The sequence below is a fragment of the Meleagris gallopavo genome, chromosome 8, assembly GCF_905368555.1.
Source record: "Meleagris gallopavo chromosome 8, MGAL_WU_HG_1.1, whole genome shotgun sequence".
In the NCBI taxonomy this organism is placed as follows: Eukaryota; Metazoa; Chordata; class Aves; order Galliformes; family Phasianidae; genus Meleagris; species Meleagris gallopavo.
In genome coordinates this window covers 26,437,391-26,451,841 of record NC_139411.1, presented here as the reverse complement: position 1 = coordinate 26,451,841, position 14,451 = coordinate 26,437,391, and the positions used below count along the sequence as shown (strand labels likewise).

The 14,451-nt window shown below is 43.9% G+C and overlaps 1 protein-coding gene across 11 annotated transcripts in view; it reads right to left on the bottom strand.

The window, feature by feature from the left end:
• Positions 1–14,451, bottom strand: part of TCF7L2 (transcription factor 7 like 2) — a 171,143-nt gene that overhangs the window by 110,355 nt on the left and 46,337 nt on the right. The window lies entirely within an intron of this gene.

Here is a 14,451-nt window from a genome sequence, read left to right as displayed (position 1 = left end):
TCTACAGTATAAGGGGGTGGTGATTCAGAAAGGGAAAGAAAGATAGAAACAAAAACAAAACAAAACAGACCCTCACATCATCAAATATCAACTAAAACTAAATCTAATTTCTGCCTGAGCTTTACACTCCGTGTGATGCTACACTGTGCCAATGGTTAACATGTGATCTCTTAAAGCCCTATATTGTGCAGGAAAAATTACTTATTGCCACATACTTCAACCCCCTTCCAGACTTAAGAAAAGCAGCTGTGTGCATTGATCTAACCACTACAGAAGATCCTGTTTAGCCCTGGACTCTGATTGACCTAACAGCTCTATTCCTAGAAAATATCTAGAGAAATAGTTATGTTTACCCATTGCTTTTTTTTGTGTGTGTGAGCGTGTGTAAGTAATCTTGAAGGAGAACCATGCACAAACAGCCCCTGCCACTCCAACTAACAACGGAAGCTTTATTTAAATCTCCGTGAAGGAAGGAAGGAGATCTGGTTCCATGCTTTCAGCACATCACTATCACATTTGCTCATGTATGCAAAACATTTGCTAGCATGCAAGGCCAGTTTGCTGCAAGACCCGTAGGCACTGAGGTGACCAAAAGCAGGAGGACACATTCACATTTCCCATCACTTGGCGGGTCTGAGATTTCTGAGCTACTGGAATGCAAATAAACAAAGTCATACTCTGGATTTATGCTCCATACAAGTTCCTCAAGTTCCAAGAAGTCTTGTATTTTTATTCATCTTCACATTTGGGATTTGTGCAATGTGGACCAGAATGTTTCAGCAGCTCTTGAAAACAAGAAATAAAACCCAAACAAACGAGAACTAGTCTACTGTAAGCAACATTTCTAACTCATACCACTTGATTGTAAGCCTCTGGATACTTGATCACTTGTATCAAATCCCTGCTCTTCTATGTAGGCAACCACGACATAAATTCAAAAATTGAGATTACGTTTCAAAGAAATGCTTAAAAGCACAACGCAAATGCACAGAAAGGAATTCAAAGCTGAAGATGACTGAGAGCTTCTTAACTTCAGGGTGGATTTGATACATTTCAGATTTGTGAACAGCACTATTAAAACAAGTCACTGATAGATTTTTTGGAGTCTGTCAGTGGTCTTTCACATTCAGTGATCCTAACTCCACCATGTAAAGAGGCACGTGGATTTCCAGGAAGGAACAAAAGCTCCATAGCATTTGTCCTGATGGGTCACAATGCTTAGCGGCTTCCCCTCTTCAGCCAGGGAGTGAAGTACTAAACACTGGTAAAAGGCAATGGGATGTCATTCTAGAGACTGCATTTATTTCTTCTTTTGAGGCAGATATCTTTACAGGATATCTGCCTCCTGACACATGACTGTTTAGGAGAGTGAGAAGTTACTTCTAGCACAGCTGAAGTCCTTACAAGAATCAGCCAGCTTACAGAATGTGGCCAGTGAGCGACTGTACACCTAAGAAAGCAACCATACCTGTTTCCATGACCACTTGACCATCATGAACATCTCTGGAATGCCATAAACCTGATAACTCCTGAAAGACCTCATGTCAGTGATTGTCCTAAAAGACAGGTCAAGAAATGCATGGGCTTCTTTGAGTCTGTTCCTGAGGGCAGACCAAGAAACACTGACACGGCAGTAGGAGCTAGCTCATATCAAAGCCTATGTTGCCAGCAATTACTGTAGGGGTTATAAAGCTTTCAGGACTGCCAGCTCTGCTCTTTTTACTAGCACTAAGTTTCCATATGGAGAAACAGGGCAAGACAGCGTGACCATTCCTGCTCTACCTCTATCTTGCAAGAGCCAGGAGAAGTAGTTCAAAAAAAAGCTTCAGGAAGAGCCATTACTTTGCTTTTCTGTGCTGTAAACTCTTACAGTTTAGGCTCTCAGTAAAGTCTGTTACCCATCCCTGCCAAAACAGTTTCAGAAATCTTCCAGCAATGGCTCAAACATAGCTGATGTCAATTCTCTGGGATTCACTGTTTGTGGGCACCCTTAGTGCCCAGCAGGAGCTGCAAGATATGACTTAGTAGCTCGTGGTAGCAGTGGTAATGAGAAGACGGTTGGACTAGATGATCTTATAGGTCGCTTCCAACCTTGTGATTCTACGAACAGCCGCAACCCTCAAAGCCCCATTTCACACCCACACAACATCTTCCATTTTCATGAATGAGGGTATGAGGATCAGCAAAGCAGCTTGCACAACTCCACTGAGCGGCCAGGCCTCATCACAGGTATGTGGCCTATCCACCATGCAGACAGGGCCACCGGTCTCAAGCAGACAGACTTACAGCTTCAGCAGTGGGATGGTCACAACACGGGCTGTCCTGCTGGCTGCAATGCCAGCCCCGTTGATAAAGTACAAAATATTAGCATTGTTTAAGGTGACGAGCCTGACTCAAGGTCTCCTCATCCAAGAATTGTCATGCCTGTAACACAATACTGATGTGGTGGCTTATAATTCTTATTTTACATAAAAGCTTCATTGTGTGCCAAATTCAATCTCCACAGGCTACCTGAGCCACAGATTTTTACGAGTCTACATTTCAGCGCTGCGAGTCTACAATACACATAATTTTCAATTATGTTAGGGCAGAACAGGATCACTGCCTATATAACATTACTGGTTGGAGGAAATGAGACTCAGCCCTACTGCCGAGCGAGCTAACCAAATCCAGATGGTGGGCAGAGCACGGGCCGGCCGAGCTGCAGCGCGGCTGCCCTCCACAACTCTCTCTTTCACAAGGAGGCGGATGCCAGCCCCAGCCCCTCCGTGCTGCATGGGATCAGGGGAGCCGTGTCACGGTACCCACGTGCAGCACAGGGAGGGTGAGGGAAGGGGAGGGAGGCATGATGGCTTTCGCAGATCTACTACTGCTGCACTGCGCTACAATATTCTTATTAAAAAGGAGAAGAAGAAAAAAAAAATCAGGCGCTATTACAGCAGAGAGGTAAATCCTTTCCTTCCTCAAGCAACTAAATAGCAGGAAATCCTATTCTCTCGGCCTTAAATGCAGATTTGAGCCAGACAGTTCCTCTGATTTGCAAGGAGTCCACAAAAATTCAAGGCCGACTTTCCCAGCCTCCGACACTGGGCTTGCATTCCTGCACCAGGGGGGAAGGGGAGGCGGGGGAAGTCCCCACTGCCCTGCTCCTGTAAGCGCTGGACACGCGCTTGCTCCTCTCCCATCCTGGGCTCAGCTGGAAGTCACAAACTGCCTGCACAAACATCGGACTTTTCAACAAGTTAACTCTAACAAATCTGTGCAAATTATTTTGGAGGAAAACTGCTGAAATAGGCTCCGTTGGCACGCTTCTGACATTTTTTAACGTAATGTCATCTTGGCATATTTTATTTCTGCTTAACAATATGATCTGATGGGGACCATTAGCATGTGTGTGTTTAAAAAAAAAAAATTTATGGCAAGTCTCAGAGAGCTTAAGCAAAATAATTGTTAAGCTCCAGGCCTCTGCACAAAAATTAAAATACGTATGGGGTGAGCATACTTGAGAGAAACCAAAGCTTTTAAAAGGGCTGTTAAATTGTCAGCACAAGGGAAAAGGCAAATGATTTGAATAGTCCAGATTTTTTTTTGTAGAAGGAGAAAAAAAGCACCCCAACCCTTCCCTTCTACAAGCAGTATGTCAGAACCTCCCATCTGCAATCAGAAGGTCCTGCAAAGCAGGGACACACTACAAGCAGCTCTGCACAGGTGTCCCATCTTCCCCTTCCCCCCCAAAAAAACACTCAAAGAAATGGGGAAACAAACATGTTTTCCAAGATTTCAGAGCAGAGTTGGTCAAAAGCAGCTAAAATACACTTATTGGACTGAAGGAGTCCACTAGAAACTCTTACTCAAAGCCAGCATCCCCCAGCCGTGAGGCTTACAGCAGTGCAGCCCCAGCGACAGGGATGGCACAGAGCTTGCAGGTGTTTCCTGCAGCAGTGTCCGACCTGGAGCTGCTCCCGTGTCACACTATTGTTTTCATCGCTGGAATGCCCTACAAGTGATGGCTCAGAGCAGATAAATATATAAACACTTTTTTTTTTTTTTTTTAAACTGTTTTTAAACAAGAGGGAAAGCTGTACAACACTTTCCAGCTCAGGTTTCCTGCAGCTGGTGCTTATAAGCTCCCAGGAACTGAAGCAAGCAGGAGCAGGGCTGCTGGAGGTGGGAACCACACGGTGCTACAGGCCACCTCCTAAGCATCACAGCACACCACTGCCTCCAGTCTGAGCTCTTCCTGAATCTCAGCACAACACACCAGGTCATGTTCTTGACCCTAATCCTGCTGTTAGTCAATTCTTCATCAGCGCTGCAGGACTGCTTGGAAGTACCTGCAAAGACGTCATCTTTGAAGGTCAGAAGTTTATCCAATACTTAGCAATTCTTCCAGGAGGGCAGCTAGGCAAATTTTAGCTAAAGATCCACTAGTAATCCTGGAGACTAAAATGCTAAGAAGAGGGCTGAGATTTATGGGGAAGGCAATGGTAGCAAAAGCAGAGCTTAACAAAAGTGTTATTGCTCTCTGCAGACAAGAGAAGTAGTTGCAATAGGATGCTTGTCTTGGTGCCTACAACGGAAGGTCTGCAGTCTACTGCATCCCCACTGCAGTCAGAATGGAAAGTCTACAAGGATTTAAATGGGATTCAAAAGTAGATTTCTCAACTTCTTTATCCTTTAGTCCACCTCCATCACCTCCATCCCTTATTCTTCTCATTACTTATCACCTTGTTTGTGCAACATGAGAATAAAACAAACTACCAAAATAAACAAGCCACTAGGTTTGGGCTGCATCGAACAACGGGTGTCCAGCAGGGAGAGGGAGGTGATCATTCTCCTCTACTCTGCCCTTGTGAGGCCCCATCTGGATTACCGTGCCCAGGCCTGGAGCCCCCAGCACAAGAAGGGTGTGGAGCTGTTGGAGTGGGTTCAGAGCAGGGCCACAAAGATGATCAAAGGGCTGGAGAACCTCTTCTATAAAGAAAGGTTGAGCAAGTTCAGTTTGTTCAGCCTGTAGAAGAGAAGGCTCTGGGGAGACCTCATCACAGCCTTGTTGTACGTGAGGGGAGCTTATATGCAGCAAAGGGACTGACTTTTTACACAGTCTAATAGCAATAGGACAAGGGAGAATGGCTTTTAGTTTAAAGAGGAAAGATTTAGGTTAGATGTTAGAAAGAAATTCTTTACTCAGAAGGTGGTGAAGCACTGGAACAGGCTGCTTGGAGAAGCTGTGGATGACCCATCCCTGGATATGCGCAAGGCCAGGTTGGATGGGGCTCTGGCCCCTGATCTGGTGATTGGCAACCCACTCTGTGATCCACTGAAGGGGTTAGAACTGGATGATCTGTATGGTCCCTTCTAATCTAATCCATTCTATGATTCTATGAAGATGACTAACTGAAGGAGACTACTGCAGAAACTTTACAGTGGTGTCCTACTTCTTGCAGATCTGCTATGTCTGGGATTTTTTCATAAGAAAAATAATAGACGCCACCCACAATGTTCAACCTCTACAGAATACCTAATGTGCCACGATGAGACACAGGAGAGCTACTTAAAATGAGAGTAACAAGAGTAACAAAGCTTATTTCAGTGAGAACAATCCTTCCCACACAAAAGGTTCCTCTACTTCAAGAAATGAAAGCATGTAATTGCCAAACACGGAAATACTTACCACATATCTCCACTTTTTTTTTTTTTAAAACTAAAATCGAGTTTCAGTGACCTTGTCTCCTTCCCTTCTAGTCATGCACAAGGAGTCCCTGAAAAGAAGGGCTTAGGTTGCCCATTTTAATATTCTTGTCTGTGCCTTTGTCACATTGCTGAAGTGATGCATAGGGTATACACAGAAGTGGAGTGCAGAGTCCACTATAGTCTGAAAGCTTCAGAAATGTATTAGCAATTATCAAACCTTGGATTATTTCAAAGGAGGGACAGTGGAGAGCAGAAATCCTGGGAGCTGACAGTGGCACACGAAAGCCACAGAGAAGGCTGAGGTGATGGGCAAAGAGCATAACCACCCTGGGTAGAACAGGCACAAAGGAGGAGACGAGCACCCACATGAATGATGAACACAATGATGAAGAGACAGAGGAGGCTGCTCCAGAATTGCACTAAATAGAACAAGTAGAAGGACCTCTGAAGAATTTTTAGAATTAACACTTAGGAAAGTTCAAGCACATTCAGATAATTATTTGCCCATGATGAAGTGGGTGAAAGGGATTACTGCCATTGATTTCACTGAAATAGCAAAGTAAAACCAGTTTGTGACTCCAATGAATACAAGGTTGGTAGACTCCAGTGGAGCTTTAGGATTTTGACACTGAGCATGAAGAAGCTAAGTATAAGCTACTGCAGGAATTAATTTTTTCCCCCCACACACACTTACAAGAGGAAGAGTGTTCATGTGACACAGAAGCACAGCACTACTTTCTGCAGTTCACATGGTATCTCAGCAAAACAACTAAAGGCAGTGTTTCTTGATCACGGGTGGAGCTTGGGAAAGCACCATTACTTTTTTTCACATTTAATTTGAAAACCTCTGCAGCCCTGACTGCACAAATCAGCAGGATGGTTGAGTAGTTCTCAGATGCCTACAAAACACTGCTTCAAAGACAGCCACAAATAAATGCATAATTTCAGTAAAGGAGCAAGAACACATTTTTTACCTGTTTGTAGACAAACAAACAAATAAGCAATCCCCACATCTTAACTATTTTTTTCCTGGATTTTCTCTGTGACTTGTTTCGTTCCACTCAAGCATTGAACTTCCATTACAGAAAGAATAGCAAAGTCATGAGATCTCAAAGTCTTTCTGTAAATACAGCTTGGTTAGAATCAGCAAAGCTAAACCAGCGTCTAAGACTCTCTGAACAATTTGATGTACAGACTCACATTTAATTTCTCTTCCTGGCAATCCCCCAGTGAGTGAGAGAACAATTGGTAACCAGTGTTTGCATGAAGTCCAAGAATGTATTTTATGGTCTATAAAATATAATTTCTTTCCTCTCCATTAAATAAAGACAGTACAAATATCTGACAGCATGTTAGAGAGAGATCATGGCACTGGACTACCTCCATTGTTACAGAAAGGCTGCTCCAGGGAAGCCATGTCTCCTTAAAACTTTCCAGCTCTGTTAAGATTATAACTCCATTTGTAAAGGAGGAGCTACAGATTTAAAGCTTTGCATCCATCTATGTTTCATCTGAAGAGAGAAAAATGATGAAAAAGGAAAAGCATCAACACCTTAGCTTAGTGATCAAGCAGCTTGGTTCTGCTGTAATATTGCAGATCACATCTGCCCTGTCCTTTTTCCCTCTCCTATTCCATTGAGTATATCTGTAGCAAAGGATTGCTGGTGTATGGAATAAAAACAGCCCTGCAAAGCATGATTCTACCTTCCCTCCTTTCCATCACTCACAGGCAGGAGTAGGAGGTAGACATTTCCTAACTAGGTTCCTGTAGCGTCACCAATCACCAAAGTCATTTTCTACATGATCAGGACGCAAAACAGTGTATGCGAGTGTGAAATAAAAATGGACATATAAATGGCCATCTTTATGCACTTTTTTTTCTCAGTTCAGTGCTACCTACTATCCTCATACTTTACCACCATTAGAGACTGACGGTTATCCAGTCTGCTCTCCCAGGTGTTCTTATTTGTCCCAAGTCTACTGTGGTTTCTTATGGCACAAAGAGATGAAGGAGGGTGAGAAAGAAGATAGAGATTGGTGACAATGGCCATTGGTATAGCAGCACCGTGCTCTGCTGCCACAATGTTCAGTACAAACAGATTGTCACATTCTTTCTAAAAGCAAACACTTAGGCACAGAAGCCTCAGAAAGCAGTGGTTTCATTTTCAGAGTACTCAGCTCTGATGGCTATCAGAAGTCAGCAGATAGAGACAAGGGTAGGCTGGAGGAAGACACCCCGTGCAGCACCCCATGAGCCACAGCCCCTGCAAAGGGTGTATCTCAGATACCAGCAAAGGACTGGCTGCACTGGGTTTTATTCACTCTTCGATTTAAGTTCTTATCTCAGATTCTGCACAGTACCTGCAAACACCACAGGGCACTACACCAAGAGATGTGATGCTCTGGAGAGGTGGCGTACGATGTTTGCCAGCTCCCACGGGATGCAGGAATAGAAGTACTACAGCACAAAGCTCGTTGCTCATTACTGTAACATCACCCAATGGGGTTTTCACTGAAAGAGAAATATTTTCTCCCACTGTTGGGTAAGTGAAACTCATGACTTGAATCACCACCACAAAAATTCCTGTTGATGAAGCAATTCTGGGTGAACCGCCAGGAGCCACTCTCTAGTAAACCCAGCAAATTTCATACTGAATTTCCTGTCGCATCTCTTTTGGTTTCTATATGCTACTGGGTCTTCAATGCAACAAGGGGTTACTGCAGAATACATGGCTCCAAGGGTTTCAGGCTGTCATAAAAACCAAGAACTTGCAAAATTCTCTTTCCCCAGGGTTGGTAACTTTTGTCTATTTTCTCTCTTTCTTTTTTTTTTTTTTTTTTTTTTTCCTTGATTTAAATAGCAACCCCAAAAAGTTAACACAAAAATGTAACCCAAAGACAACCTCAGGAAAAAGTCCCGAAGATAACAACTGAAACCAGCAACATTCTGACCTCCTCAGAGAAGCTGGAAAGGTTGTTGTTGAATTTATTTTGTTTTTCAGAAGGCCCTGACTGTAAAACTTTCCGCTGCATCATATCCTGGTGCACATTCCTCGCCACAATCTTTTAGCTCAGATGTGTGGAGCTGTCTTTGAAAGATGTAAAAAAAGGTCGAGAGTCCCCTGTGCTAATTGTGCTGGCTGAGAAACAAAAGTAGTGGGCTGGGGTTGGGATTTGTGTCAGGCTGACCTCCTGCGAGTCCAGCTTCTCCACTGAAGGCAGCCTCCTTGCGCCTCCGCCAGCATCCTCCTGCCACTCAAGTATCAGTTTGCTGTAACAAATTACTCCTAACACGGGATTATTGCTCTTTCCATATCCCTCCTGGAGAGCTGGGAAATACACATTCCCTCCCAGCACCTAGCACCAGTTGTTTCCCCCATCAATTACCCTTCTCTGCTTGCTCCTTCAAAGGGTAGCTGATCGCAGAGCCAGCAAGAGCTGCTCATGCTGTCCTCCTTTACGCACAAACTGCATGTCTCAGTGGCCCAGCAGACGTAGGCTTTCTTCCCCATCTCCTCACACAATCCCTAGCTATCACCACACCCCCCAAACACATCCAGCTGGAGAGTAGCCTATGCCTTCCCCCACCTCATTCACCATGAATTCCTTTATCACAAAGGGCTGGAAGGTGTTAAAAATCCCCTTAGCCTTAGGAGAAAAACCGTCATCCTACAGTGTGACCCTTGCTTGACATGGGACACGCCACCACAGCAGTCACTCTCTTTACCTCCCTACACTTCACCTATCCACGGAAAAGACACCTGGCTTGGCTAGAGGCAAAGCTGGCTCCTGTTTAGGTAGGAAGAATATATTTAGGCAGAAGACTAAATGAATCATTTGAGATCAAAGCAAAAACAAACAACTGAAGTATTCAGTAAAACTGTGCTGTCACCTCTCCTTCCTGGGCAGCCACCCAGTGTATTTATTTTCTGGTTTCCTCCAGCACTACCAAAACAATGCAATATGCATTTATGGTATTTAAATGAAGTATTTTTAAAATATTCTTAGTTGACTCATCAGCCGCATAAACTCTTCCTCAAAACAAGCAAAATGTTTTTTTTGTTTGTTTGTTTTTTTATTTTTATTTTTTTTCCTTAAAGGAGATATAAAAGATTTTAAAGATATATGGTCCAGAATTGAGATTATTTTTTTCCAGTTTAAAAAGACTTTCAGCAGAAATAAGTACAATTCTTGCAAAATTCAAATAGCTGTGTGGCATGCTTTCAGAAAGGAATTTTGAATTTTCAAGGAACTGTATGTTATGCGTTCAACATAAGCAACTTTAGTTGAATTGGCATACTTTGGGGACAAAGACATGAAGTGCAGTACTGCAAGTTCCAGAGATACGTTCTGTTTATTTAAAAGGAAAAATAAGTCAGAAGAGTCATGGTGGTATACCCATTCCCTGAGCTAAAGTCAAACAGCATGATGCACTGACACAAAATAAACATTTCAGTTTTAATGAATTGGGGGAAAAAAAGGTGGGAAATCTACTCTGCTAAACAGCAACTCAAATCATACACTTTCCCACTTATCTAGTTAAAAAAAAGAAAAAAGCAGACCTTCTGCCTAAGTAAAAGCACAACGTATGGGAGCCTACATCACCCCCTCAAAGGATGGGAGAAAAAGAGAAAAATAATAAAAATAATTACATGATGTGGGAGCACTGAGTATGAGCTAGTCTGCACAAGGGAGAAGGGCATCGGCTGCTGCGCAACAGCTCCCTGCCCAGAGGGACACTGCCCCTGTGCCAGATCCCAGTCTATGGATGGGTTTTGCTGGAGAGACGAGGGCGGTGTGGCTGCAGCAATCCCACACCAGCACCTCAGCCGAGGCACCGTGGACAGACGGACCGACAGCCTCACACCACACACATTTATCACTCTGCAATGCCACAGACCCGAAGTTAAAGCAAAGGAGTCAGAGTAGCCCTGAGCGTGTAAATCTGGAAGTGGTCTAAAAAATGTTGCTCTTGTTGCTAAATATAGCACAGGCATTTCGGACTGGCTGGCCCACAAGGCAGCTTTCATATTTATTTATTTAAAGGACCGTGGTTTGGGAACATTGAGTGTTTCTTAAGTCTGTTCATGCATATTATGTTCTCTCTTTCAAGATATGAATGTTAAAAAAAAATTAAAGGAACTCAGCAGGTACTAGAAAAACAATTTTCACTTAAAATAGCCAGAAAGCAAAAAAGAAAAATATTTGACTTCATAATTGAATGGAATCTCCTCTTAGGATGGTCAATCAGATGTGTTCAGAGTTGAACACGGAATAGTTTCACCACCAGCGCCCCAGTCAGCACACATCCTGCTGCAGCATGGGGCTCCCTCAGCACAAGCAGCTCACGGGGCAGGGGGGATGCAGGCTCAGAGGAGACCTGGGCAGCATGGTGCACCTTCCTCCAGCAAAAAACAAAAGGACCAAAGGGAGATGCGCAGCAGGTTGCCTCCCGAAGCCAGCACAAGGCAGCATTTGCTGGTGCTGCAAGGAATTACACAACAGCCTCACACTGCAGGAGGGGAAAAGCTTGGGGTGCAGCGAGCCCATGCAGGAGGAGCAGGCAGGGATGCCCAGGAAGGGCTCCAGCAAGATAACAGCCAGCTCCTGCCCTGGCCCACCCAGGAGGCAGCTGGCAGGAGCACGCTCACCCTGAGGATGATCTCCAAAAGGGGCACAAGGCAGCCACGTTGCTGGTCCTGCCAGGGTCTGGACCGATAAGCATCAAATGAAGATTTTAGGAATATCTTAGTTTTCAGTCTTAGTAGCAGTTGATAAAAATTGGAGCTAGTTGAGGTTTGTTACAGATGTCTTAAGAAAAAAAACTTGATTTTTTTTTTTTCTTTTTTTAAAGCAGCACAGGGGGGTAGAAGGGGCTGCAATCGACAGCTCCACTAGCCAGAGGCACTTTGCAAGGAGGAAAGTAAAACTCAAGATGTGGGCAGGCCTCAGGTTTCAGAGCCTCAGGGCACATCCAAGAGACACCAGTGTATTTACTGAACAGCCAGCAAAGCAAAGGCGCCAATCTTACAACATTTTATAATTTTATTGCAGACACTTATATTCCATGAGTTCTAAAGCTTCGGGAGATTGGGGGGGAGAGAGGGGAAAAGAGGGGGACCATAACGACCCGTGCTGGTCATTTGGTGGGGTTTTGAGAGGTGTTTTTCGGTTTTGAAAATGAGTTGGGATGACTGTATGCAAGGGTAATTATATACGAAGCCATAAGGATCAATGAGCTCCCTTTCATAGCAATGGCTTATTTATTTATTTTAAAATCACAACACAGCAATTCTGTTCCATTTCCAAGTCAAATTTGTCCTAGGTGAATTACAGAGAGGGGAAAAAAAAAAAATATTCAGGTTCCTAAGCAGATTTTTGAGCTTATTAATAGACTGAAGAGTGTCTGCCCAGGACAATACATGGCAGGCAGTGCTTTTGCATGCTGAATAGCTAACCCACTAACCTCAGGAGGGACTTTTCATCTCAACAGACCTGCACACAAAAGGTCATTACAGTGCACCCTGCTTCCGCTAAGGAGCTTACCTCTCACATGTAATATCAGGCTTATTAAGCAACATGCAATGATACAATAGCTGCTAATCTACTGAAAATTATTATTCTCTTCCTCCTGTCGCCCCATAAGCAACATGGGATTTACAACATATTGTGATCAGGATGTTACCTGAAGGGCAAAGTGAACCCAGAGTGCCCTGCCCTCCCCACAGCCAGCCCCTCCAGGGGAGGGTTTGCCGATGGCAGCAATCAGAGTCAGCACAGAGACTTCTGGTTTAATCACAATAACGAGATGCCTTTTTTTTTTTTAAAAAAAAAAAAAAGAATTATTTATCAAATGAGAAAGAACAAGGGGGAAGAGAAACAGCTGAAAAACCTCAGTGTGCTCATCTAGCACTTCGCCCATCAGTCCAGGAAAAGAATGGCAGCTCCCGCATGACCCGATGCAGGTTGTCACTATGGCACTGGATGTTTTGCCATCACTTCTGAATGATAATTGGCTCAAAAATTAACACGCCTCACCGTCCGCGCAGAAAGAGCCCTGCAGCGTCCCCAACAGGGTCATCACCCGCCGAGCACTGCACATTTCCTCGAGAGGGCACAAATGTCCTGAACTCCCACACACTCCGCAGCTTTTTGTTCATTCTGCAGTGCAAAGAATCCAGGTCAGGATTCTTCCAAGAAGCCAGAAGGCCTTGGGTGCCTTTGCTGCTTTGTGAATCCTGTCCTTTGCACTGCTGAGTGATTTAAGACCCATAGTGAAGCTCTGCTCAAAAGGTCAAAAAACTGCAAAAACGCAGTGACTAAGACTTTCTTCTTCTCTATGTAAATTTTCAAAAGTCAGAGCCCTACCAAACAGAATGCTTTCACTCTCCAAGCAATTTTAAATCTTCTCTCTCTCGTAGTTTATTAAGGCCATTAACTTTTCTCCTAATCTGAGTCTCTTGCCTCTTTGTTCTAGGATTAAGAAGAAAATGCCTCTGTCTGGGGAATAATGGTATCCTTGGTGCATCTCTCACACAAATGTGTCTGAAAACAAAGTGAGTCCTTCAAGTTTTATTTTGCTACAGATTCTAACACTCGCATCAGTCACTCCACGTAGGTATGCACCAAAACACACTGCAGACAAACCTATATCCTATCAGTTATACCTAATAATGATTTAGCCTTGTAAATGTAACAAATCAGACGAATTCAGTCACAAGTGCCAAGCACTCACTGGAGCCTGCTGGAGTCCACTCAAAAACTCCAGTTCCAATGCCATTACCAACACTGCCAAATTACCGAGCACTTCAGCGCATCCTGCACCCCAAGCCCAGCAGAAAACAGCCAGGCTATGCACCAGTGTGTAACATCGTATGAAATTCCCCACCTTATTGGCAATGCATTAAAATAAGTAAATCAAAGAAACACACACACACTTTATATATATATAGAACAGAGGCCACCAAAATAGCAGAAGATGGCGATGGAAAAAACAAAGAGTCAGCCATCCACCCACCCACACATATCAGGGAGATTTCAAAGAGAAGTGTGAAGGTAATTAAATCTATATATATCATATGTGTGTGTACACACACACACACACTCATTACTTATATAATCTGGCATATATACATGTAGAAATAATATATATTTTATATTATCTGGCATGGGGAAATCCATATTATCCACTGTGTGCTTAGACAGGGAGTGATAAGTGATTATTACTATTAGAAACACGAGGGGAAAGGCAGCTGCTTGCCAACAGTCGTTAGCTTAATCATTTTGAGAAGGAAGAAGAAAACAGAAATGACAAAGTACATGTGAACGGCAGGACTGGGCTTCAAGGGCACCAGCATGGCCATGGCTGCCGCCAGGAACATAATGTGATGCAGCACGGAACATCTCACTCCAAGAGCAGCAGCCCTGCTCCTCTGCTCTCCCGTGGTCTGCACTGGGAGAATTTAAAAATATATAGAAATAGGGAGTAACAAAATAGAAACGAGAATCCTGCCGTTCGCAAGGGTCCAGATTAATTGCGGATGCAAACGAAGCCCTGCTGCAGCATGAGGGCCATTGGCAGGGAGCTGCGTGCTCGCCGATGTTTACTCCGGCTCCAGCAATGCAGCACAACCTTCAGTCAAGCTATTAACTTGAACGTTGAACTTCACAGCGCTGGCTGTCTTTCTCAGCCATTCTTTTGATGTTACCTCCAAAGCAAAAGATCAAAGACTTTGAGTGTGGTGAGGGGAAGTCCCA